The 23870-nt window shown below is 45.2% G+C and overlaps 1 long non-coding RNA gene across 1 annotated transcript; it reads left to right on the top strand.

The window, feature by feature from the left end:
* The first annotated feature begins 383 nt into the window (after positions 1 to 383).
* LOC121066380 lies at positions 384 to 21221 on the top strand. Its single transcript, XR_005817726.1, has 4 exons — positions 384 to 395; positions 2500 to 2503; positions 20267 to 20271; positions 20931 to 21221. It is a non-coding gene; the product is annotated as an uncharacterized LOC121066380 (long non-coding RNA).
* Positions 21222 to 23870: the final 2649 nt, after the last annotated feature.

Below are 23870 nucleotides of genomic sequence, written 5' to 3'. Positions count from 1 at the left end.
TTTTAGTTGTTGCAGAGCAGTGCTCATGCTATTCAAGGACTTTTCAGCTTCTCACACTGCCCTACCAACGAGGAAGCTAGGGGTGCACTAGAAGTTGGGAGGGGACAGAACCAAGACAGATGACCCATACTGGCCAAAGAGATATTCCATATCATGTGATGTCATGCTCAACAATGAATATGGGGTGGCTGTCCAGAGACGGGGGAGACCACTTCCTGGGGACAGGCTGGGCATCAGTCAGCAGGTGGTGAGAAATTGCACTGTGCATCACTTGCTTTGCACTTATTATTATTACTATTTATCTTCCATTTCTGTCCTATTAAACTGTATCTTAACCCACAAGCTTTTACTTTCTTATCCCCTCAGTTGTCTCCCCCATCCCACAGGGGTGGAGGGTGAGTGAACATCTGTGTGGTGCTTAACTGCCTTCTGGGTTAAAGCACAACATCTATCAACTAGAAGTGAAAATCCTTCAGCTGAGTTTATAAGCAGATGTATGCTCTAAAAACACTGAAAAGTGAAATACAATGGAAGTATATGCAATTATCTTGAGAAATAACTTTCCTATCCGAAGATGGCTCTTCTGAAAGTGTTCTAGCTTTATTATTCCTGCCTGTCTGGCCATATCTTTGGGAAATGCAGCACAACTTCTAGAAGATGACTTTAAGCTTCTGTTCATATAAATTGTGGTCATTATCTTCTTTTCTTTAAAGAGTTATGATGAACACTCAGTTCAGTGGACACATCTCTAATGTCTCTTACAGGGCACTGAAAAGACATTCAGTGTTTGTCAGAAAAAAAAAGTAGCATAATTTAAAATGTGAGACCTTATTGGACTGAAAGTGAAAAAACAAAGGAAAAAAATCTTCAAGACCAGTTTACAGAATTATGGTTCATAATACAGTTCATATATATATATACATATACATATATATAGAGAGAGAGAAAGTAGGAGTAAAGGAGCCATGAGAAGACAAAGCAGTTCAACTGGAGAAATGTAAAAGTTGATATGACCCTGACTCAGTTTTCCAAAAGCTCAAAGTAGTTTAAAAATGGTTTCAAAAATGGTGTAGAATTATTTTAACAGAACAGGTATTCTTTAAGTCATGTTAACTGCAGGAAGTTTTTCTGGTTTTCAATGAAATAAGCTTAATAAAATCAATTCTATTTGGAAATAATGAAACAAGAATCCTCAAAAAAGTTGAAAACAACTACTAGAATATCCAGAGCTTATTGGGACAATGTAAAATGTATTACTGCATTACATTTTTTTTTCTTGAATAGTCCTTTTCAGGAAGTTGATTGTACTTTAAGTCAAAATCTTTAATAACAGCTAATAGAAAAAATCCTTAGAAAAATTAACAGAAAAGTCACTTTAAGTTTGTGGTTGGTCACACTTGTTTTCTGGAGATGAAGTTACTCAGCATTTTATTTAGGAAGTACAGTGGAAATTCAGAAGGCTCATGGTGATTATACAGCTCATAAATACACAAGAATAAGAAATGATTTTTCTTCCACACTGCCACATTATAATGGCTAAGATTTCTATATGTGCCAGTAGCATCAAGAAAGACTAGTTCAACATTTTCACAATCTTTTTTTTTTTGTAAGACATCTTGCTAGGGTAAAGTTTTGTAGTGGGTTTATGTGGCAAAGCTTTGCTAGCGGGGGGCCATAGGGGTGGCTTCTGAGAGAAGAATCCACAAGCTGCCCCATGTTAGATAAGGGCCCCATCATTGACCAGAGCCGAGCCGATAAGCGATGTTGTTTGTGCCTCTGTGAGAGCATATTTAAGACAGGGAAAAAGAACTGCTGGGTAACAGCAGCTGAGAGAGAGAGGGGAGTGAGAAACAGCCTTGCAGGCACCAAGGTCAGTGCAGAAGGAGGGGGAGAGGTGCTCCAGGTGCCAGAGCCGAAGTCCCCTACAGCCTGTGGTGAGGACCATGGTGAAACAGGTTGTCCCCCTGCAGTCCATCATGTACCACGGTGGAGCAGATCTCCATGCTGCAACCTGTGGAGGAGCCCATGGTGGAGCAGATTCCAGGCTGGACCTGTAGCCTGTGGAGAGGAGCCCATGCAGGAGCAGGTGACCTGTCAGGAGCTGATGCCTGTGGGGGACCCATGTTGGATCAGTTTGCTCCTGAGGGATGGACCCCATTGTATGGACACATATCTGGAGCAGTTCCTGAAGAGCTGCTGCCTGTGGGAAGTCCACACAGGACCACGCCAGGAAGGACGGCATCCTGTTGGTGGGACCCCACTTGGAGCACGGGAAGAGAGTGACCAAGAAGGAGCAGCGGAGACGAAGTGCTATAGACTGACTGCAGCCCCCAGATGGGGTGCACCTCTCTCAGAGGGGGAAAGGTATTTTTGCCCAGGAGTTACCAGGGCTGATAGATAGGGCTTTAAACTAGAGTTGAAGGGAGAAATGGATAAAACCAGGTTCACTGATGATAAGCTAAGGGATGATGCGCTAGAATCAGAGGGACTGTGTGCTAGTGAGGTCTTTTGGTCTGCTCCACAAGGTGCTGCATGCACTGAGGCACGTTTGAAGTGCTTCTACATAAACGCACGCAGTATGAGGAATAAAATGGATGAGCTAGAGGTCTTGGCCCAGGACCAGAGCTACAACATCATCGGCATAAGCAAAACCTGGTGGGATGAGTCCTGTGACTGGTATGTTGCAGTAGATGGTTACAGGCTCTTCAAGAGGGACAGGCTGGGTAGGCGAGGTGGCAGGGTGGCAATGTATGTGAAGCATGGGCTGGACTGTGTGGAACTTCAAGTTAGCGATGGCAAAGTTGAGAGCCTCTGGATAAGGATTAAGGGACGAACAAATAAAGGTGATGTCGTTGTGGGAGTCTATTACAGACCACCTGGCCAGGACAACAATGCCGATGAATTATTCTTTGCAGAACTAAGAGATGCCTCGAGATCAACTCCCCTTGTCCTAATGGGGGATTTCAACTTGCCAGACATCAACTGGGATCACCACACGGCTGACACGAGCAAGTCCAGGAGGTTCATAAAGCACCTAGATGATAACTTCTTGGTGCAGGTGCTAAGTGAGCCAACTAGGAAAGGTGCCCTCCTAGATCTGTTGCTGGAGAACAGAGAGGGTCTTGTGGGGGATGTGTGGCAATTGGCAGCCGTCTCGGTCATAGTGACCATGAAGTGGTTGAGTTTAAATTTTTTGGTGACAGGAGGAAAACTGTCACCAAAACTTCAGCCCTGGATATGGGGATAGCAGACTTCAGGCTGCTCAGGGACCTAGTTAGCAAGGTCCTCTGGGAAACTGCTTTTGAAGGTGTTGGCGTCCATTAGTGCTGGTCCGTCCTTAAGCACTGCCTCCTAAAAGCACAGGATCAGGCAATTCCAAAGTATCTGAAGTCAAGCAGGCGGGGGAAGAACGCCGGCTTGGCTGACCATGGATCTTCTTCTGGAGCTTAGGCATAAAAAGAAAGTGTGTGGCTGCTGGAAGCAGGGTCAGACAATGTGGAAGGACTGCAGGGATGCTGTTTGCATTTGTAGGGAGCAAACTCCTGCGTCCAAAGCCCAGTTATAGTTGAAGCTGGCCAGGTCTGTGGGAGACCATATATATATATATATATATATATATATATATATATAAAATATGTGAATAGAAAAAGGAGGACCAGAGAAAACTACAGAGTCCTCTACTTGATGGGGAAGGTCACCTCACAGACAAAGACATAGACAAAGCAGAGACATTTAATGCCTTCTTTGCCTCTGTCTTCAATGATGATGATGGGCTTCGGGACCACAGGTGCCCTGAGCTGGAGGACCATGACGGTAGGAATGATAAACTCCCAACCAACCCTGAACGTGTGCGGGATTTGCTGCTCCACCTGGATCCATACAATTCCATGGGTCCAGATGGGATTCATTCCAGGGTGCTTAGAGCGCTGACTGACATCATCACGGGATCTCTCTCAATTATTTTTCAACAGCCTTAGGAATCTGGAGAGGTCCCAGTAGACTGGAAGCTGGCAAATTTTGTACCAATTTTCAAGAAGGGCAAGAAAGAAGACCCCAGCAACTACAGACCTGTCAGTCTCACATCAGTGCTTGGTAAAATTATGGAGAAAATTATCCTGGGAGTTGCTGAAGCGCACCTGGGGGACAATGCAGTCATTGGTCCCAGCCAACATGGGTTCATGAGGGGTAGGTCCTGTTTGATTTCCTTTCCTAACTTGATTTCCTTTTATGATAAAATCACCCATCTAGTCAATAAAGGGAAGCCAGCTGATGTGATCTTTTTGGATTTCAGTAAAGCTTTTGACACAGTTTCCCATAGGATCCTACTGGACAAAATGTCCAGCATACAGCTAAACAAAAACATCATACGATGGGTGAGCAATTGGCTGACAGGCAGGGCTCAAAGGGTTGTGGTAAATGGGGCCACATCAGGCTGCTGGCTGGTCACTAGTAGGGTCCCTCAAGGCTCCGTTTTAGGGCCAGTCCTCTTCAATGTTTTTATAAATGATTTGGATGTAGGACTAGAAGGTGTTTTGAGCAAATTTGCTGGCGACACCAAATTTGGAGGAGTTGTGGACTCTGATGAGGGTGGAAAGGCCTTGCAGAGAGATCTGGACAGATTGGAGAGCTGGGCAATCACCAACCACATTAAATTTAGCAAGAGCAAGTGCCGGGTCCTGCACATGGGACAGGGCAACCCTGGCTATACATTCAGGCTGGGCGATGAGAAGCTGAACAGCAGCCCTGCAGAGAGGGATCTGGGGGTTTTGGTTGATAGCAAGTTAAATATGAGCCAGCAGTGTGCCCTGGCAGCCAGGAGGGCCAACCGTATCCTGGGATGCATCAAGCACGGCATTGCTAGTAGGTCAAGGGAAGTGATTGCCCCGCTCTACTCTGCGCTGGTGTGGCCTCACCTCGAGTACTGTGTGCAGTTCTGGGTGCCACAGTACAAAAAGGATGTGAAACTATTGGAGAGTGAACAGAGGAGGGATACTAAGATGGTGAAGGGCCTAGAGGGGAAGACATATGAGGAGTGGCTGAGGTCACTTGGCCTGTTCAGCCTGGAAAAGAGGAGGCTGTGGGGAGACCTCATCACAGTCTACAGCTTCCTCATGAGGGACAGTGGAGGGGCAGGCACCAATCTCTTCTCTTTAGTGGCCAGTGATAGTACCCAACGGAATGGAGTCAAGCTGCGACAGGGGAGGTTCAGGCTGGATATCAGGAAGAGGTTCTTCACTGAGAGGGTTGTCGCGCACTAGAACAGGCTCCCCAGGGGTGTAGTCACAGCACCAAGACTGTCGGAGTTTAAGAAGCGTTTGGACTGTGCTCTTAGTCATATGGTCTGATTTTTTTAGTAGACCTGTGTGGAGCCAGGAGCTGGACTCGATGATCCTTATGGGTCCCTTCCAACTCGGGATGTCCTATGATTCTATGTTGTTCTTGGTGCCTACATGAAATAAAAGTAAAACTTTCCCAGCTGTCTTGAAGGTTATTCTTCACTGTCTTGTTATTTACAGTACTAGGGATGTGACTGTTTTTGATTTTACTTTAGAGGGGAAAAAAAAAAAAAGGAAAGAAAAACAAACAAACAAAACCTAGCATACACGAAAATTGTTTCCCAAGCATTTTTTCACACTTCAGCCAGATTTCATGTTTCTCTCTCAATAGACCATAATATCTAACCACAGAATAGCTCCAGCTCCTTAGATATCACTTGTGAATATCACTTGTTGGCTAAATCTAAACTTCTAAATTGAACTTCAGCAGGGAACCTCACTGGACATTGGAACTCAAATCTCCTTATAGTCAAATTGTCAAATAGTCCCTCAGAATCATAGTTCATCTCTTTCAGAAAATTCTCCCACTCAGTGTGAGCACACTCAGGAACAGGCATGGGCACAATAAGAAATATGCACCATTCTGCTTAGTGAATTTAGATGTGGGTATACTGCTACTGCAGTATATGCTATACTGCATAAGAGAATCTAAAACCATGGATGTGGGCCACATTGTGCCAGTTGGCCTTAGTTCATAAATCATTCCCAGCACATGTAATTTACAGGTGTACAGATGTAGACTCAGCTTCCTTGTATTTCAAGAATGCTAGCACTTAATCTGTCCAGAGAAATCCACACTAGAGATTCCCAGACAGGAATATAAGCAATGCACCTGGAACTCCTGCCGTCACTGGATCGGTATAATTCTGCTCTGGTGTCAGCTTGATGTTGCTGCTGCTGTCAATCCACCAGCATTTAGCTGCCAGGTCTGCACATGGAAATATAGCTAAGCAAAGCTAAACTTATAACTCATGGAAATGAAGTTACAAATGAGTTTGTTATATCCTTTTTACTTCTCTCTCTCTCCCTCTCTGTCTCTCATCCACATTGAAAGAGCTGAGTTTTATCCATCTGTGCGAGCCCTGTAGTCTGAATGTCAATTTTTCACATAGTTGCTTAATCCGCCCTTAGCCATGAAAATCTTTCCTTTCTGCTTAGAGCCTGCCTTTTGTCTGCACCCACTGCAAATGACTGGAGCTTTGCCATTGGCTAAAGAGGGAGTTGGTTTGTGCCCCAAATCAATTAATTACTGTAGAAAAGATTTTTATTCTTATTTTTAATAATTTAGCTCATGAAAATCTGTCAGTCAGCATAATGTTTTTGTATTAGATTTAAATTACCTTTTTATTCTGATGTCCTTATCTATCTACTTTGATTTCATGTTATAATATATTTACTTATTTATATATAAAAAACTTTCTAAAAAAAATGCAAACTCTTCTGACTTTTCAGTCAGTCAAATTTCAGCTTTTTCTATTTTTTTTCCACTAATGGAAAGGTTCTTTATTCATACTAATGGATGGTGACATCTCAGCAAATACAGAAATCTCACAGTACCTTGACCTCTTTGCAAAATTGAAAGGTCTGAACAAAATTTGACTAAACTTTTGTGGGAACTGACCTTGTCTGGTGCTACTTGATATATTTTATGATGACAGCTCTAATTATTCCTGAGATACAGCCATCTGAAAATTGCCATTTTGCATTGTGTACAAGAATAAGCCTTTCTGCATTGCAACTCCCATCACAGTGTGCCAAGTACTCCAGCTGTTTTATATTGTCATATTTTTACCTGAATCTATAGTTGGTTTCAACTAGGTTAAAGAATATCCATTAGCTGTGTCCTCATAAATGATTCCTACTTATTATTGCAGAAATATAGTGTGGCACAGTGAAAGGAAAAGGTATAGAGCATGAATATACAGATTGAGTAGTTAAAAGACAGACAGAACATGTTCAGGATTCCAAATGCATATTTAGCATCAAATTCTACACTGACTTGCTCTGATTTCAGCATGACTGCTCTAAATATAAGACAAAGCTGAATTTATCTGTTAAGATGAGTTTAACCACCAGTCACTCAAGAAAAAAAAAAAAAAAAGTCAAAAGTCCTAGTTGGAGCATCATACAGAAATTGATGGAGGCGTTGCATAATGAATGAGCAGGACTGTCTGAATGTCGGTTTCAGGATTTTTATTTTATTTTATTTTATTTTATTTTATTTTATTTTATTTTATTTTATTTTTTCAGTCCATAACTGCAATACACAGTCTTGAAATATGGTTCTGAAATCTTATTCACTGTATTTCATTTTTCTGTAGTCTTTTACTCTACCTCTTGTGCTAAAATAGCTTTAATAATTAAACATAAATAAATGATTGGAGGCACTTGCTAGAGATCATTGTTTTAAGTATTTTGAAAATTTATGATTACTTTTGTTTTCATTTTTGTTTTTCTTGGCTATTTTGAATATGTTACAGTACAGAAGTCTGTTAAACCAGGGTATGGATAATTCATATACATACACAGAGCTCATCTGAGACTATAGATATAATTTGCAAAACAAACCACAGTTAAAACAAAACTTTTGCTCTGTACTAAAACAAGAAATGAAAGAACCTTGATCAGAAAAACTGATTTCTATATTAAATTTACATATCTCTTTACTTTTGTTATTACTTGACAAATTTCACCCTTTCTTTTTCTTTTTTCTTCTTGTTTTACAGTTTTTAGTGGTCTTTTCAACTATTTCACTTCCAACTATCTTATGACTAGGCTACTGGATGCTACCAGATTGGCACCTAAAATTTATTTTTTTAATGTTTTTTAATCCATGCTAGTTTATTATTTAATCAATTTTGATTATAAGCAGAAAAACATAATATAATTTTATGAATGCACACATAAACTATAATTCTTGTCTTTCAGTTAAGACGTATCTGCTAATAAATTATTGCTTTCATCAATCTTTAAATTGATTAGGCTGACACATAAATATGAAAATTTTAAGGAAGCTCAAAAGTGAAAGAGCCTTTTTGGGCAGTGTAAAATAAGTTAGTATTCTGAAGTGCAGAAATGATGCAAACCTAAAATAAAATATTGCAGGATAGAATTCAAATAGAGGGGTTTTATTTTTGTGTAACCTGTTGGTAAATGGCAAAATGTTCCAATATTTCCTATTTTCCTTTTTCTTTTTTTTTTTTTCTTTCTCCTCCCCCCCCCCCCATTAAAGTTATGTTTCCAGAATCATGCAGTAAATCTCTATTAATTTGAGAATATCGTTTGGTATATTTAAGAATTTCTTTCTGTTCTATCCATTAATGACTTCTATCTAGTCTTAAATTCACAGTTGTTAATAGTTCATTGAAAACTACAGGAATATTAATCACAGTATAAAATGCAGAAACATTGTAAAGTATTGGCAATATATTACTCAAGATATTTTCAGATTGTTTTTCCTCTCATGTAAAACCGAGATACAGTACTCTAGAAAGATTCATCTTTGGGGGAAGCTTGCAGAAGGCTTGCCAAAAAATCCAAATGTATTCCAGTCTTGATGAGTTCTGTGTATAGGACCACAATATTTTTATTTTTATTTTTATTTTTTTTTTTTTACATAGACTTTATTTACACACAGAATGTATCTGTTTCATGAAAACTGTTTCAAGTAGACAGGCATCAAATGTCTATGTGGAGACACCTGTTGAAGTTCAAAAGCAATTTACTTTTGTACTACTATATGGAGAGGACCAGAGATCTGCCTCTGAGGTCTTGTGCAACTATTCTAATTTATGCTGTGGGCTATCTTTTTTGCAGACCTTTGACAGTATGAGGAATCTAAAGTGTGTTTGTGAGCCTAAATATTAATCACTTATCAACAAAGTAAAAAGACTGCTTCTTAACAAGAAGAACAAACAGGAAATGAATAGAGAGTATGCAAGAGTAAAAATCTGTTAGTAATGCTAACAGATTTTTAATCTTTTCTTTTCTAGACAGAAAAATCATTCATAGGTTTTAGGCTTTAGCCTAAATTAGATTTACAAGAGACATCAAATTAGTATAAAAGGTAACAGGCATAAACGAGGGCCTTGACATGCTGTAACTTCATCTTGAGCAAGATCATAGAATGGGATCAGACAAGTTTAAGAACAGTGTAAGTGTTAGATTCAAATTTAGTTTCCCTGGAGACAGAGTGACAAATTACACACATCCACTTGCTCTATTTATAATATTATGGTTTCATATTAACAGTAAGAACAAGCACTTGACCTAGAGCAAGTCTTCTCTGGCAGTGACCTCCCTTATATAACAATATTCTCACCTGAAGGTATGACAAAATCCTCACTCTCTTCTAACTTTGAAGCTTGGACTAAGTCTTAAAAGACTTATTACTTCATTTCTCAAGACCTTTAATCCTCAACATTACAATATTTAAACTATCATTCTTTATCTGTCACAATATAAAGCCTACCTGAAAGCACTGATCAGACAAATGAGACTTGGTGTACATTAGCCACCTAATGATTAGATTACTCTAGCATGTACTGAGAAAACATAGAAGCATGGATGAGTTTTGTTGAATACCTGATGCCAGATTTACATTCTTCTCAGTCATTTAGGATGGAGATTAAAGGATGATAGTAACCCAGGTAACATGTAAATTGTTTTTGTATAATGTGAAAATAAGAGAGATCAGCCTGAACCTACCTAACTAATAAATCAATTTATAGTTTATGACCATAATCTGATTTTTAAAAAGTAATAAACCATTGAGACAGTAGCCCTGTGTGGGGGAACATATCTGTTTGATGTGTGACACTATAATGAAATCTGAGTCCAAGATGGAACTACTACATACAGGGGTCAGACCAACAACCAGGACTGGGACACATCAAATAATTGAAGAAAGTGTCCTGTTCTGCTCACTCCATGACACTGGTCACAAGTGAATGGAGAAGCTTGGCACTTGAATGACATATGAAGTATGTGAGTAGAATCAAAGAAGCTTAATGGAAGCATACACAAAGTCCTGCACCTGAGAGGAATAACCTCTTGCACTATTATTAAACACTGTGGCCAACCAACTGGAAAGTAGCTTTTCAGAAAATACCCTGCTGGTCCTGAAGGGCAACAAGCTGAACTTGAGTCAGCAATGTGCCCTTGTGATAGAGAAGGCCATAGAATGTAGAAGTCTTTCAGCAACAGTAAAGGCACCATGTGGAGAGGAGTAATTTTTCCTTCTCGCCACTGGTGAGAGCACATCTAGAATGCTGTGTCCAGTTGTGAGCTCTCCAGCACAAGAGACATAGATGTACTGGAGAAAAGCCAGTAAAAAGTCAGGACCATGGTTTATAAACTGAAGTATCTTTCATAGGAGAGACTGGGAGAGCTGGTCTTGTTCAGTCCAAAGAGTAGAAGGCTCAGGGGGAATCTCATACACCTGTGTAAATATCTGGTGAGAGGGAGCAAAAAGATGGAGTCAGACTCTTCTGGTGCCTATTGAAAGAACAAGGGGCAATGGATACAAACAAAAATTCAGGAAATGTTATTTCAACATAAGAAAAAGTTTTCTTACTGTGAGGGTGTTTGAGCTGTGGAACAGGTAGTCCAGGAAAGCTGTGGAGTCTTGGACCTTGGAGACCTGACACAACACAGCCCTGAACTGACTCAGTTCTGAGCAGCAAGGTTGGACTAGGTGATCTGCAGTTACCTTCCAACCTCAAAGGTTCTGTGATTCTATGAACAGAAATAAAAATAGATTTTAACCTCAAATAGAAACTATCACTATCAGCTTACTTTTTCCATCCTGCTGAGTATACAACTTTTAGATTATATATTACAAGATGGTTTGGCCCTGCTCTTGTAGCTGTCCTACACAAAATCCTCCTTAACAGTATTTGGCAATGAATATATCCATAAACATTCATTTAGAATAAGTGCTATTATTATTACTGGAACTGGTCACTTAAGAATTCTCTTAGTTTCTAAGTCATGCCTGGAGGAACATGAAGTGTAATAATTACTCTTAAAAAATTGAATTGTAAATTGTGTTACTTATGAGATTCATAGAATCAGATAATCATAGAAGGGATTAAATTGGAAGAGACCTTAAAGATCATTCCAACACCCCCTGTCATGGGCAGAGACACCTTCCACTAGACCAGGGTGCCTAAAGCCCCACCAACCTTGCCTTAAACGCTTCCAGAGATGGGCATCCAAACCTACTGTCCTGGTTTCAGGTAGGACAGAGTTAATTTTCCTCCTAGTAGCTGGCAGGCTGCTATGTTTTGGATTAGAATGAGAAGAGCGCTGATAACATGATGATGTTTTAATTGTTGTAGAGCAGTGCTTACACCAAGCCAAGGACTTTTCAGCTTCTCGCTCTGTCCTGCTAGCGAGCAGGCTAGGGATGCAGCAGGAGCTGGGAGGGGACAGACCCAGGACAGCTGACCCAAACTGGCCAAAGGGGGTATTCCATACCATCTGACATCATGCTGAACAATATATAGGGGTGGCTAGCCGGGGTGGAGGGGGGGGGGCGGCTGCTCGGGGATAGGCTGGGCATCGGTCAACGGGTGATGAGCAATTGCATTGTGCATCACTTATTTCGTACACATTATTACTATTAATACTATTATTATTATTATTATTATTATTATTATTATTATTATTATTATTATTGTTATTCTTTTCCCTGTCTTAATAAACTGTCTTTATCTCAACTCACAGACTTCACTTTTCCCGTTTCTCTCCCCCATCCCGGAGAGGGAGGGGGGAGGGTGAGCGAACGGCTGTGTGGTGTTTAGCTGCCAGCCGGGCTAAACCACAACAGTCCATTTGGCGCCCAACGTGGGGCTCGAAGGGTTGAGATATCGACAGATTTGACCAGAGTGTGTTAAACTAAAATTGATATAAGTATTCGACCTGCTTAATAGTTGCTAGTCACAATGTTGATTGCCTTAATCTCAAGTCTGCTGTGCCTGTTTCCCAAATTGAGTTTTATAGCAAGTTACTTTCTGTATGTGCTCCCTGTCGTGCTGTTTATCCTTTCCTGGCCCTGGTTTAAGGTTGTTATGGTACTGTGTGGTGTAACGATGGCTTATGAAATGATGAGATATCTGGTCATGACTCTAACCTGGCATTTGTACTCAGCACTGTCGTCGACTCTATACTTCGGAAACCATATCTCAGAAACTATTAGCAATTACACCTATTGCCTTTTTTCATCAGGGAGTCAATCTGTGGAGGGGACAGGGGAAGATATTTTTTCCTACCTGTTCACTCTCCCTTCCTCCTTCACCACCCTCTTATCCCCCGAGCTAGTTACGGTAGCTCTCCAAGATGTTGAATATCCTTGGGATACTCAGACCAGCATGTTCTTGTTGTTATGTCTCCTGAATGCGCTTCAGGTTTTGTTTAAGGTTAAACAACTACTTAGGAATCTCATCCGGAGATCTGTCTTGAGGCGGGATAGTTGCGAGTGGCAGGGAGTGTGGGAGGATATGGGCAGGTTTCTAGGGCAGTGGGCACCTCCAGTGTTTTGGACATTCACCCCTGAACAACTGCAAAATCCTAAAAAACTGGTAGAATGCTTGAAAAAAAGGTGTCATGACTCTGGCAGTTCCAAAGTGACACAAATCACTGTGGCGTGCTGGGGTCTGGCTTATGCCTATCGAGCTGCAATTGATGCTACTATCAACCTAGTGACAGACCCTGCGGCTGTTCCAGTCCCGCCTCCTGCAGCCACTCCAGCTCCAGCTCCCGCAGCTGTTCCAGCTCCAGCTCCCGCAGCCGTCCCGGCTCCAGCTCCCGCAGCTGTTCCAGCTCCTGCAGCCGTTCCAGCTCCAGCTCCTGCAGCCGTTCCAGCCCCTGCAGCTGCTCCAGCTCCTGCAGCCGCTCCCACTCCTGTGGCTGGGTCAGAGAAACGAACTGTAGCAGTGCAAGTTGCCCCTGCAGAGGGTACTCCAACCCCTGTGGCAGACCCTGTGGCTGGGTCGGAGAAACGAACTGTAGCAGTGCAAGTTGCCCCTGCAGAGGGTATTCCAACCCCTGTGGCAGACCCTGTGGCTGGGTTGGAGAGGCGAGCTGTAGCAGTGCAAGTTGCCCCTGTAGAAAAGGTGAAAAAATGGTATAGAAACTCAGGTCGTTTAGAACGCAGAAAGTCTTCTGCTAAGTCTGGGTGTGGAGAAGACGAGGCTGGGCCATCAAGTGTGCAGGAGGATGAAGATGAGGATGAGGATGTCAGTAAGTCAACAGTAACTACCCGAACCCTATACCAGCGTGAGCTACGAGATGTGCGAAAAGATTTTGGTCGCTGTATAGGTGAACAGCTTGTCACCTGGCTGCTCCGGTGCTGGGACACTGGAGCCAATGGTGTGGAATTAGAGGGCAGGGAAGCCAAGCGGTTGGGATCCCTTGCTAGAGATGCAAGCATTGACAAAGCAATTGGAGATGGAGCACGATCTCACAGCCTCTGGAGGCGTCTCCTGTTAGCTGTGAAGGGAAGGTATCCCTACAAGGAAGAACTTGTATGTCTACCAGTCAAGTGGACCACCATGGAGAAGGGAAGTCAGTACCTGAGGGAATTAGCCGTATGGGAAGTAATTTATAAGGACCTAGACGACGCACAAACATCCACAGATCCAGATGAAATCCAGTGTACTCGACCCATGTGGCGGAAGTTTGTACGGAATGCACCATCAACATGGGCCAGCACATTGTCAATAATAACCTGGATAGACGGTGAAGATCCCACAGTGGGTGACGTGGCTAAACAACTCCGAGAGTACGAAGGAAATCTCTCCTCTTCCCTACAGGCCTGAGTCTCAGCTGTGGAGAAACTCTCTGAAGAGTTCCACCAACTTAAAGAGAATTTATCTTCCCCCCCACCTGAACAAACCAGTGGCCACCAACTAAAAGAGAATACTTTGGAGAAACTTTTTGAAGAGGTCCACCAACTTAAAGTGAGTGTATTTTCTTCCCCACCTGTACAAACCAGCGTCTCGGCTATTAGGGGTAAACGTGCATCCATGCAAGGAAGACAATATGGTGGGTACACACCCCGCGCCACCCTGTGGTTTTACCTACGTGACCACGGAGAGGACATGAGAAAATGGGATGGAAAATCTACTGAGACCCTAGAGGCACGGGTACGTGAGTTGCAAAAGAAAACAATCGGGAGAAAGGGGTTCTCTGAAAAGTTTGCTGCTCCAACTTCTAGCAGGCAGTCTTTTAAACACAGAAACGAAGATTCTGACCAGGACTAGAGGGGCCCTGCCTCCAGCCAGGGGGAGGAAAGGGACAACCGAGTTTATTGGACTGTGTGAATTCGATGGCCTGGCACGTCTGACGCACAGAAGTATAAGGCTCTAGTAGACACCGGTGCACAATGTACTCTAATGCCATCAAGCTGTAAAGGGCCAGAGCCCATCTGTATTTATGGCGTGACAGGGGGATCCCAGCAGTTAACTGTATTGGAAGCTGAAGTGAGTCTAACCGGAAATGAGTGGCAAAAGCACCGTATTGTGACTGGCCCGGATGCTCCGTGCATCCTTGGCATAGACTATCTTAGAAGAGGATATTTCAAGGACCCAAAAGGGTTCCGCTGGGCTTTTGGCATAGCTGCCTTAGAGACAGAGAACATTAAACAGTTGTCTATCTTGCCCGGTCTCTCAGAGGACCTTTCTGTTGTGGGGTCGCTGAGGGTTGAAGAACAGCAAGTGCCAATCGCTACCACAACTGTGCACCGGCGGCAACATCGCACCAACCGAGACTCCCTGATTCCCATCCATGAGCTAATTCGTCAACTGGAGAGCCAAGGAGTGATCAGCAAGACCCATTCACCTTTTAATAGTCCCATATGGCCAGTGCGAAAGTCTAATGGTGAGTGGAGACTAACAGTGGACTATCGTGGCCTGAACGAAGTCACGCCACCACTGAGTGCTGCAGTGCCGGACATGCTAGAACTCCAGTACGAACTGGAATCAAAGGCAGCCAAGTGGTATGCCACAGTTGATATTGCTAATGCATTTTTCTCCATCCCTCTAGCAGCAGAGTGCAGGCCACGGTTTGCTTTCACTTGGAGGGGAGTCCAATATACTTGGAATCGGCTGCCCCAGGGGTGGAAACATAGCCCTACCATTTGCCATGGACTGATCCAGTCTGCGCTGGAGCAGCGGGAGGCTCCTGAACACCTGCAGTACATCGATGACATCATTGTGTGGGGTGACACTGCAGAGGAAGTTTTCGAGAAAGGGAAATAAATAGTCCAAATCCTTCTGAAGGCCGGTTTTGCCATAAAAACAAAATAAAGTTAAAGGACCTGCACGAGAGATCCAGTTTTTAGGAATAAAATGGCAAGATGGTCGTCGTCAAATCCCAATGGATGTGATCAACAAAATAACAGCTATGTCTCCACCAACTAGCAAGAAGGAAACACAAACTTTCCTAGGTGTCGTGGGGTTTTGGACAATGCATATTCCAAATTACAGTCTGATTGTAAACCCGCTCTACCAAGTAACTCGTAAGAAGAATGCTTTTGAATGGGGCCCTGAGCAACGACAAGCCTTTGAACAAATTAAACAGGAAATAGTTCATGCAGTAGCCCTTGGGCCAGTCCGAACAGGACCAGATGTAAAGAATGTGCTCTACACCGCAGCCGGGGAGAATGGTCCCACCTGGAGCCTCTGGCAGAAAGAACCTGGGGAAACTCGAGGTCGACACCTGGGGTTTTGGAGTCGGGGATACAGAGGATCTGAGGCCCGCTATACTCCAACCGAAAAGGAGATATTGGCAGCATATGAGGGAGTTCGATCTGCTTCGGAAGTGGTCGGTACTGAAGCGCAGCTCCTCCTGGCACCCCGACTGCCGGTACTGGGTTGGATGTTCAAAGGAAGGGTCCCCTCTACACATCATGCAACTGATGCTACATGGAGCAAGTGGGTTGCACTGATTACTCAGCGGGCTCGAATAGGAAACCCCAGTCACCCAGGAATCCTGGAAGTGATTATGGACTGGCCAGAAGGCAAGTACTTTGGGATATCATCAGAGGAGGAGGTGGTCCGTGCTGAAGAAGCCCCACTGTACAACAAGCTACCAGAAAATGAGAAGAAATATGCCCTGTTCACTGATGGGTCCTGTCGTATTGTGGGAAAGCATCGGAGATGGAAAGCTGCTGTATGGAGTCCTACACGACGAGTTGCAGAAGCTGCTGAGGGAGAAGGTGAATCGAGTCAGTTTGCAGAAGTGAAAGCCGTTCAGCTGGCCTTAGATATTGCTGAACGAGAAAAGTGGCCAGTTCTCTATCTCTATACTGATTCATGGATGGTAGCAAATGCCCTGTGGGGGTGGCTACAGCAATGGAAGCAGAACAACTGGGAACGCCGGGGCAAACCCATCTGGGCTGCTGCATTGTGGCAAGATATTGCTGCCCGGGTAGAGAACCTGGTTGTAAAGGTACGCCATGTAGATGCTCATGTGCCCAAGAATCGGGCTACTGAAGAACATTAAAACAACCAGCAGGTGGATCAAGCTGCTAAGATTGAAGTGGCTCAGGTGGACCTGGACTGGCAACATAAAGGTGAATTGTTTATAGCCTGATGGGCCCATGACACCTCAGGCCATCAAGGTAGAGATGCAACATACAGATGGGCTCGTGACTGAGGGGTGGACCTGACCATGGACACTATAGCACAGGTTATTCATGATTGTGAAACATGTGCTGCAATTAAACAAGCCAAACGGTCAAAGCCTCTCTGGTATGGAGGACGATGGCTGAAATACAAATATGGAGAGGCCTGGCAGATTGATTACATCACACTCCCCCAAACCCGCAACGGCAAGCGCCACGTACTTACAATGGTGGAAGCAACCACCGGATGGCTGGAAACATATCCTGTGCCCCATGCCACCGCCCGGAACACTATCCTGGGCCTTGAAAAGCAAGTCCTATGGCGACATGGCACCCCAGAAAGAATTGAGTCAGACAATGGGACTCATTTCCGAAACAACCTTATAGACACTTGGGCCAAAGAACATGGTATTGAGTGGGTGTATCACATCCCCTATCATGCACCAGCCTCCGGGAAAGTTGAACGATACAATGGGCTGTTAAAGACTACACTGAAAGCAATGGGTGCTGGGACATTCAAAAATTGGGAAACACATTTGGCAAAGGCCACCTGGTTAGTCAATACTAGAGGATCTGCCAACCGAGCTGGACCTGCCCAATCAAACCTGTTACGCACTGTAGAAGGGGATAACGTTCCTGTAGTGCACGTAAGAAACATGCTGGGTAAAACAGTCTGGGCTACTCCTGCCTCAGGAAAAGGCAAGCCCATTCGTGGGATTGCTTTTGCCCAGGGACCTGGATGCACTTGGTGGGTAATGCAAGAGAATGGGGAGGTCCGGTGTGTACCTCAAGGGGACCTAATACTGGGTGAGAATAGCCCATGAGTTGAATTGTAGTATGTTAATTATCATATAACACTGTATGTCATCACTACCATGGTTGCTATATATCATAGATGAAAATGGTGATTAATTAGAAGTTATTGGAAAGAGTGTAACCTGAGCATGACATAAATGGTATGGAATAAGGGGTGGATATCTGTCCTGGTTTCAGGTAGGACAGAGTTAATTTTCCTCCTAGTAGCTGGCAGGCTGCTATGTTTTGGATTAGAATGAGAAGAGCGCTGATAACATGCTGATGTTTTAATTGTTGTAGAGCAGTGCTTACACCAAGCCAAGGACTTTTCAGCCTCTCTCTGTCCTGCTAGCGAGCAGGCTAGGGATGCAGCAGGAGCTGGGAGGGGACAGACCCAGGACAGCTGACCCAAACTGGCCAAAGGGGTATTCCATACCATCTGACGTCATGCTGAACAATATATAGGGTTGCTAGCCGGGGTGGAGGGGGGGGCCGGCTGCTCGGGGATAGGCTGGGCATCGGTCAACGGGTGGTGAGCAATTGCATTGTGCATCACTTATTTCGTACATATTTCGTACACATTATTACTATTAATACTACTATTATTATTATTATTATTATTATTATTATTATTATTATTATTGTTATTCTTTTCCCTGTCTTAATAAACTGTCTTTATCTCAACTCACAGACTTCACTTTCCCGTTTCTCTCCCCCATCCCGGAGAGGGAGGGGGGAGGGTGAGCGAATGGCTGTGTGGTGTTTGACTGCCAGCCGGGCTAAACCACAACACCTACTCTGAGAAACCTGTTCCAGTGCCTCACCACCCTCAGAGTAAAGAATTCCTTCCAAATAACTAATCTAAATCTACTCTCTTTTCATAGAATCATAGAATAATTAAGGTTGGAAAAGACCTCCAAGATCATCTGGTCCAACCATCACCCCGCTACCAATGCCACACACTAAACCACGTCCCTAAGCACCACGTCTAACCTTTCCTTAAACACCCCCAAGGACGGTGACACCACCACTTCTCTGGACAACCCGTTCCAATGCCTGACTACTTTTTGTGAGAAAAAATGTCTCCTAATCTCTAACCTAAACCTCCCCTGGCACAACTTGAGGCCATTCCCTCCAGTCCTATTGTTAGTTATCTGCGAGAAGAGGCCAATGCCCAGCCAGATCCCCCAAAATTCCTTTCAGGTAGTTGTAGAGAGCACAAAGGTCTCCCCTGAGCCTCCTCTTCTTCAGACTAAACAACCCCAGTTCCCTCAGCCACTCCTCATAGGACTTGTGTTCCAGACCCTTTACCATCTTCATAGCCCTTCTCTGGACACATTCCACGGCCTCGATGTCCTTCTTGTAGTGAGGGGTTGCAAACTGATCACAGTACTCAAAGTGTAGTCTCACCAGAGCAGAGTACAAAGGGATGATCATCTCCCTGGTCCTGCTGGCTACACTGTTCCTGATACAAGCCAGGATGCCGTTGGCCTTCTTGGCCACCTGGGCACACTGCCGACTCATGTTCAGGTGAGCATTGACCAACACCAGATCCTTTTCCTCTGAACAGCTTGCAAGCCACTCCCCCCCAAGCTGGTAGTGTTGCATGGGGTAGTTGTGGTCAAAGTGCAGGACACAGCACTTAGCCATGCTGAACATCATCCTTTGCCTCTGCCCATCCTGTCCAGGTCACTCTGCAGGGCCCTCCTACCCTCCGGCAGATCAACACCTACCCCCAGTTTGGTATTGTCTGCAGTCTTACTGAGCGTGCACTCAATTCCCTCCTCCAAATCATCAGTAAAGATATTAAAGAGTATGGGCCCCAAAACCAACCCCTGGGGAACACCACTGGTGACCAGTCACCAGCTGGATTTCACTCCCTTCACCACCACACTCTGGGTCCGTCCATCCGTCCGTCCGTCCATCCATCCATCCAGCTTTTAACCCAGCAAAGCACGTACCTCTCCAAGCCATGGGCTGCCAGCTTCTCCAGGAGAATACTATGGGAGACCATGTCAAAGGCCTTGCCGAAGTCTAGGTAGGCTACATCAACTTTTCCCTCAACCACTGAGTGGGTTACCTGGTCATAGAAGGAGATGAGGTTGGTCAGGCAGGACTTGCCTTTCATGAACCCATCCTGACTGATCCCCTGGTTGTCCCGCATATGCTGCATGATTGTATTCAAGATGACCTGTTCCATCATCTTTCCTGGCACTGAGGTCAGGTTGACAGGCCTGTAGCTCCCCAGGTCCTCCTTATGACCCTTATAGATGGGTGTCACATTAGCACATCTCCAGTCATCCGGGACCTCTCCAGATGACCAAGACAGCTGATAGATAATGGAAAGCAGCCCAGCAATCACATCCGCCAACTCCCTCAGAACCCTCGGGTGGATCCCATCTGGCCCCATGTACTTGTGACAGTCCAGGTGGAGCAGCTCTAACTGTTTCCACCTGAACTGCGGGGGGTTTCTTCTGCTGCTCGTGCCAGACTTCCATGTCGGGAGGCTGAGTACCCCGAGGATAAGTGGTCTGGCTAGTAAAGACAGATGTAAAGAAAGCATTAAGAACCTCAGCCTTTTTTTTACCCTCTGTAGTCATGTTTCCCCGCTGCATCCAGTAAAGGATAAAGATTCTCTTTTGTCCTCCTCTTGCTGTTAATACATTTATAAAAACATTTTTCATTATCCTTAACCATAGTGGCCAGGTTGAGCTCATACTGGGCTTTGGCCTTCCTGTTTTTTTTCTCTGCATATGCTGGCAACTTCCTTGTACTCTCCCCGAGCTGCCTGCCTCTTTTTCCACTGGATATAAACTCTTTTTCTCCTGTACACTCAGCAAAAGTTCCCTGTTTAGCCAAACTGGTCTTCTTCCCCACAGGCTCATCTTATGGCACACAGGGACAGCCTGCTCCTGCACCTTTAAGACTTCCTTCTTGAGGAGTGTCCAGCCTTCCTCTGCCTTTTCAGGACTGAGTCCCATGGTACCCTCCCTACCAGTGTCCCGAACAATTCAAAGACCACCCTCCGGAAGCCCAAGGTAGCAGTTTTACTGAACCCCCTCCTGACTTAACCAAGAATAGAGAACTCTACTATGTCATGGCCACTCTGGCCAAGACGACTCCCTACCACCATATCCCATATCTCCCACCACTCCTCTGTTCATGAATAGCAGGTCTAGAGGGGCACCACCTCTGGTAGGCTCACTAACCAGCTGAGTCAGGAAGATGTCTTCCACACACTCCGGGAACCTTCTAGACTGCTTCCTCAGGGCTGTATTGTATTTACAGCTTATGTCTGGGAAGTTAAAGTCCTCCATGAGAAAAAGTGCTGGCGATTGAGTGACTCCTGCCAGCTGCTTATAGAATGCCTCATCTGTCTCTTCATCCTGGGTTGGCGGTCTATAACACCAGGATGCCTGCCAGTTGGCTAACCCCCTGATCCTTATCCACAGGGACTCTACCTTATCATTGCCAACCCTGAGCTCAACAACGTCAAAACACTCTCTAATATAGAGAGCCACACGAACACCCCTCCTTAGTTTCCTGTCCCTTCTGAAGATCTTGTAGCCATCAATTGCAGCACTCCAGTCGTGGGAGTGGTCCCACCATGTTTCAGTGATGGTGACTAGGTCATAGTTTGCCTGCTGCAGAATAGCTTCCAGCTCCTCCTGTTGCTCATGCTGTGTGCATTGGTGTAGATGCACTTCAGTTGTGCCATTGGCCTCACCCCCAACCCTGGGACTGCTCCCCCAGGCTCAACTCTGTTAAGCCTCATTTCCTCCCCGCCCCTCTTCATACCTAGTTTAAAGCCCTCTCCATGAGCCCTGCCAGGTCCCTGGCTGGAATCCATTTTCCCCTTTGAGACAGGTGGTACCCATCAGCAGCTGTCAGGCCAGGTGCCGAGTAAACCTCCCCATGATCAAAAAATAAATAAATTCCTGTGATGGCACCAGCCTCTCAGCCATGTATTAATCAGATGGTCCTTCCAGGTCTGCTCAGTATCCTTCCCCACTGCTGAAGGGATAGAAGAAAACACCATATGCGAACCCACTCCATCCAGTAACTGCCCCAATCCCCTGAAGTCCCTTTTGATAGTCTTCAAGCTTCTCTCAGCAGATTCATCACTGCCAGCCTGAATTATCACGAAGGGGTAATAATCAGAGGGGCAAACAAGGTCATGAAGTTTCCTAGTAATGTCTCTGACCTGGGCCGCAGGTAGGCAGCAGACTTCCCTATGTGTAGGGCCTGGCCAACATATTAGGCCCTCTATTTCCCTCAGAAGGAAGTCGCCTATGATGATTACCCTTCTTTCCTTCTTGGAGGAAGTCTTGAGGTGTGGAACCGACTTCCTTGCCCTAGACAGCCTCCTGTGTGGACTTTCCCACACATCCTCATCACCCTGTCCCTCAAGCTCGAGGGCCTCAAACTTACTGTATAAGGGCACCTGGGGAGGTGAGGTGGGTAGGGAGGGAGCTCGCCTGTGACGCCAAGCAGGGACCTGTTTCCATTCCTCTCCATCTCTCAGGTCCCCTCCCTCTGCCCAACAGCAACAGGGCAGGGGGTCCATCACTATTTGGGGTGTATCACCCCAGTACCTTTCTCTCAGGTATTGCAGGGAGTGACTCCACCGGTCTAACTCCTGCTCAATTTCCTGATAGTCCTTAATCTTTCCACCTCCTCCTTGAGCTCTGCCACCAGGCTGATCAGATCCTTCACTCACTCATACCAGTATATCTGTCACCCTCCATTGGTAGCAACAGGCTCAGGCACTCCCTGAAGCCAGAGACCTGAACAGACACGTTTTTGGGCAGGCACTCGGTCTGGGTTGCCACAGTCTTTTTGGCAAGTGCTTTGGTGACTGCTTGCTGCCTGGTGGTGACCATGGCTGGGTTTACTGTCCGGGAGGTAGCTGGTAGGTGAGCTGGTCTCCAGAGTGGGGAGGGATACTCTGCCCTCCCTGCTCATCCTGCCTGATCACCCTGCCTGCACACACTGCCACGCAAACTGCTGCACCATGCCCTGACTGGCGCGCCAAGCCCTGTTTTCCTGCCCTGTTCGCTGGGCTCCTGGTCGCTCGTGCTCCCTAGGGGCTGCCTTTGTATGTCAGAGGGGGAGCTTCTAGATCTGCCCGCGCCTTGTCAGCCACCCTAGTGAGACCCTCTTTAGATACTGGAAGGGCACTATAAGGTCTCCCCAGAGCCTTCTCTGGTCTGGTAGGACCATTATTATGTCCTGGTAATAGATCTTTTGATGCAGCCCAGGATGCAATTGGCTTTCTGGGCTGCAAGCACACATTGTCAGCTCCTGTTGAGCTTCTCATCAACCAACACTCCCAAAGTTTTCTTCTCAGAGCTGCTCTCAATCCATTCTTTGCCCAGCCTCTATTTGTGCTTGGGATTGCCTTGGCCCAGGTGCAGGACTTTACACTTGGCCTTGTCGAACTTCATGGTGTTCACACAGGCCCACCACTCAAGCCTGTCAAGCTCCCTCTGGATAGCATCCCTTCCCTCCAGCATGTCAACCGCACCACACAGCTTGATGTCATTGGCAAACCTGTTGAGGGTGCACTCAATTCCACTGTCCTGTTAAACAGTGCCGATCCCAATACTGACCCTTGAAGAACACCACTCATCACTGATCTCCACTTGGTCACTGAACTGTTGACCACGACTCTTTGAGCTTGACCATACAGCCAATCCCTTACCCACTGAGTGGCCCATCCATCAAATCTATGTCTCTCCAATTTAAAGAGAAGGATATCATGGGGGACAGGGTCAAATGCTTTGCACAAGTCCAAGTAGATGATGTCGGTTGCTCTTCACTTATCCACCACTGCTGTAACCCCATCCTAGAAGGCCACCAGACTGGTCAGGCACAATCTGCCCTTAGTGAAGCCACGTTGGCTGTCACCAATCACCTCCTTATTTTCCATGTGCCCTAGCAGACTTTCCAGGAAGATCTGCTCCATGATCTTGCTGGGCACAGAGGTGAGACTGACTGGCCTGTAATTCTCCAGGTCTTCCTTTTTTTGCTTTTGAAAAAAGGGGGTTATGTTTCCCCTTTTCCAGTCAGTGGGGACTTCACTGGACTGTCATGACTTCTCAAATATG

This window comes from Cygnus olor, chromosome 2 (assembly GCF_009769625.2).
Source record: "Cygnus olor isolate bCygOlo1 chromosome 2, bCygOlo1.pri.v2, whole genome shotgun sequence".
In the NCBI taxonomy this organism is placed as follows: domain Eukaryota; kingdom Metazoa; phylum Chordata; class Aves; order Anseriformes; family Anatidae; genus Cygnus; species Cygnus olor.
Note: the sequence above shows the minus strand (reverse complement) of the source record. Positions and strands in the feature narration are given on the sequence as shown.